The following is a 4,046-nucleotide window of genomic DNA, read 5'->3' as shown; positions in this document are numbered from 1 at the left end:
GCATTTGGAGTCCTTAAGCAAACATGGCATGTAGTGAAATATGCTACACGACTTTGGGATAAAGAAAGAATTAAGCGAATGGTCCTCGCATGTATTATAATGCATAATATGATTATTGAAAATGAAGGTCGAGCGATTTGCACGTATGATCCGAACGACGTTGTCGTTCCAATTGAGGAGTTCGTACCCGGAACGAATGCTTTTTTGGAGCGAGTTGTCGAAATCCATAACAGTGAAACGTGTTTCAATCTTCGAGAAGATGTCGCGGAACATTTGTACCAACATAGCATGAACGACGATTAGGATTTTTATATGTATGTTTGTTCGTTTTCTTATTAATGTAATGTTTGTTTTCTAGATTAACTAAGTAATGTAGTTTAAAATTGTTATTTTATTTTTATAATTAATGAAAAAATAGTTTTAAAAAAATAAATGCTTTTTACTTTTAAAAATTGTAATTTTATTTTAATTTTTGGATTAAAAAAAAAAGTAATGTTATTGTATTTTTGAATTAAAAAAAAAAGTTATTTTATTGTATTTTTGAATTAAAAAAAAATAAAAATAATGATGTGGAGTGGTGTGGTGTGTTAGTGGTAAGTATCTCATGTTAGTGGTAATGGAATATGGTGCTGATGTGGCACCCACCACATATGTGGTATGTGGTGGGTATAACGGATGGTCTTATGAAAGTATGGCGTCAGGGTGTTTTTAACAAAAAAGGGAATAACATAATAATATGTCATCCAAAATTTCAATTTTTGTAACTCGAGCTATGTATACCATCGAATTGTTAAAAATTATGTTTATACATGCTAATGTCATGTCATCATCACAATTTGAAGGCCTAAATAGCAACAATTTTTAATATTTTCAAAATTTTATGCAATAAAATAATTTTGAAATAATTTGGCAATGTAGTTTCAAGTAATTCAACTGCCGATAAAAACAACATTGCATATTTCTTCAATGTTAAAACAAAATATTATCACATAACTTATTAAATTTAAAAAAAAAAAAAAAAAAAAAAAAAAAAAAAAAAAAAAAAAAAGCTATTGCATATACCGAAAAAAATTGCTATTAGAGACATCCAAAATTCAATCCTACAAGGTATGATTCAATCGACCAACAGTAAAAATTTCATTCCTTTGAATATGGTTTTTGAGTCTTTTTCTAAAATTCTAAAACAATGCAAGAAATATAGAAGAAGAAGAAGAAGAAGAATAAGATAGAATGAGTGATTAATTAATTAATTGATTTCATCTTTGTTGAAGGGCACCTGTTTCTGCTGCAACCCCATGGAATCAAAGTGTGTACCCATCTTCATCATAACCTTAAACTCATCAAAGTTGATCATTCCATCGCCGTCACGATCGGCGCCGGCAATCATCTTCTGGCTATCGGCGATAGTACATTCCTCCCCCAAACTAACCAAAACATTCCGCAACTCCTCTGCCGTGATCAACCCATTTTTATCGATATCAAAAACCGAAAATGCATCCTTCAAATTCTCCAAAACTTCCGTTGGATCAACGTCCTTTGTGTTCAATTCAATAAACTCCTGCAAATTTATAAACCCATCGCCGTCTCTGTCCACCTCCTTGATCATGTTCTTTAGCTTCTCCTCCGTCGGCTGGTGTCCCAGGCTTGCCATGATCGATCCCAGCTCCGATGAGCAGATCTTCCCGTCTCCATTAACGTCGAATTTCTTAAAAATCTGCTCCAATTCCTCCTCGATTCGAACGCGAGCATTCAAGGAGTTAACACGCGTTGTCTCCGAAGCCGGTTTGTCAGCGGTCGTCGGTGGAACTGTGGGTTCGTTTTCGTTTTCGTTTTCGCTTTCGCTTTCGTGTTGGCGTTCGTGGGTGCTGTTATCGTCGTTGGTTTTCTTCTTCTTCTTCTTATTGAACAGATTCTTCAAACCCATTGTAGACTTGTTATGAACTTATGATCGATTGAGATAAAACTTTACAAGAAAATTGGGAAATTGTGGTGGGATTGATTCCGACGAGAGATGAAAATCAATCGGTTCTTCCTTCTTTTCAGGTATTGAAAAGAAGGCGTGTTTATTTTTATGGTATTGTGTGGGTTGTTTCGGTAGAAGTCCGTATATTCAGGTAAATTTGAACCATATATATCGAGTTTTTATCTACAATTGGTATCAAATAATGAAATAATTGAATTTTTTATTTTGAAAAAAAAAACAACAAAGGTTAATTATTTATTTTTGTAACAAAGTTTTAATTTTTTTTTCCCAATTTATACAATGTTATTCTTTTACAAGACAATACTTACGTTGGCCAACTTCAAAAGAAGGTAAGTCAGTTGGAAAAACCCTAGAAGCAGTTGAATTCATGCAAAGTAAAACTTGAAAATGAGGTTGCCCAGTTGACAAATAAGTTGTAGGTAATGAGGTCGAAGTTGTGAATGCCAAAACAGATTATCATCTATTTTATTATAGGATAATCTAGTGATTGATGGTTTTATGTGGTGTATAAATTTGATTTTGGGATAGTCTTTTTTTGGGATGTCTAAATGTATATGTATAAGCTTATAATGCTTTGAAGTTGTGTCTAATCAATTGGCAATTTTTGAGGATGTTAGGTAGTTATTGTACATACATGCTTATATTTCCTTGAAGCTTTTCCTTGATACCTATGTATATTTGTACACCTTTGGATGCAAGTTTGTAATATAGAGCCATCAAATGTAATTATGATTCCTTTTTTGTTACTAAAATTTATGTTTGTTGGTGGACCATCATATAAATGATTAAACAATCATGTCAATGTCCCTTTATTATTGTTCATAGTACGATGTTACGATTGAAGAGGAGAAACACAACTCGTAGGAGTTCTACGCGATGTGTAGATGCCAATAGTACATACGGTGTACTAAAAGGCTTAAGTCAATTTTCTTATTTCATTCTTCATACCTACGTTCTAGAGAACATGGAAGAAGACTTTGAGGTTAGAACACTTGGAAATTAAAATCTTGAGCTAGAGACATCAAGAGAATCAAGTTTCAAACCTCATCACCTGGATGGAGGTAACCTCTTTCTCCTACAAGTTGTTCTTATGTTTATAATGGAGATCCATGAAACATGTGGTGATTAAATTATACATTAGGTGTTTGAGAAGAGGACGAACCCTAAACTTTTGAATGTTATTATTGAGAGAAATCATGATGGGGGATAATGTTGTAATGAGCTTCGTAACACCATTTCCAAGTAATGTACGTTGAATGTGTGATTTATCTCATGAATTGGTGAAAAGGGTTATGAACCCTAATTTAGTAAATTTCTATATTAGTGAAATTAAGTTCATAACTTAATCAATTTAGTCATGTAGATGACTTAATCATGGAGCATAATTAGAATTGATGCAAGAAAATGGTCATAGTATTAAGTCATGCATAAAAAACTTGTACATTGAGCTAAAAGTACTTGTAATGGTGAATGGATATGTATGGTACATTAATAGTGTTTAGCTTATGTCTTAAGGGATTAAGACATATGTATAGCTAGTTTATGATATATAAATGGCTTAGAGCAAATTGAATGATATGACTTACCCAGAGTATTAAGTTAAGTTTATGAATAAATGGGTGATGTCTTGAGTTATAATACTCAAGATTTGTATGTCATTTTGACAGCGTATGAAATTAGAGCAGCTATGGGACTTCAAGAGTTTGAATATCATACACTTAAAACATCTCAAGTGAGCAATCACACTTCATTCCTAGATAATTGATATCTAGATATATGATGGTTATTTTGTTATGTGAAGAATATGTTATGTATATTATTGTTGATTAATGTAGTGTGAATTAATTAACTGACATAGCTGAGATTATATCAAATTACTGTTATATGAGTTAATAAGCTAATTATAGCTTTGAGTGGTGATTGAGCCTTGTCGAGCACTTATAGTTGAATATAACTAACATAGTTGAGTCTTATGGAGCAATTATAATCGAATATAACTGATATGTCGGAGTCTTGTCGAACAATTATAGTTGAATATAATTGACATAGTTGAGTCTTATCA

The 4,046-nt window shown here is 32.4% G+C and overlaps 1 pseudogene; it reads right to left on the bottom strand.

Moving 5' to 3' along the window:
• Positions 1–1,055: 1,055 nt before the first annotated feature.
• On the bottom strand, positions 1,056–2,080 carry LOC145099976 (putative calcium-binding protein CML25 pseudogene; annotated as a pseudogene).
• Between the last annotated feature and the right edge of the window lie 1,966 nt (positions 2,081–4,046).

Source organism: Lactuca serriola, chromosome 4 (assembly GCF_051521515.1).
Source record: "Lactuca serriola cultivar US96UC23 chromosome 4, Lser_US96UC23_V15, whole genome shotgun sequence".
Classification (NCBI taxonomy): Eukaryota; Viridiplantae; Streptophyta; class Magnoliopsida; order Asterales; family Asteraceae; genus Lactuca; species Lactuca serriola.
Note: the sequence above shows the minus strand (reverse complement) of the source record. Positions and strands in the feature narration are given on the sequence as shown.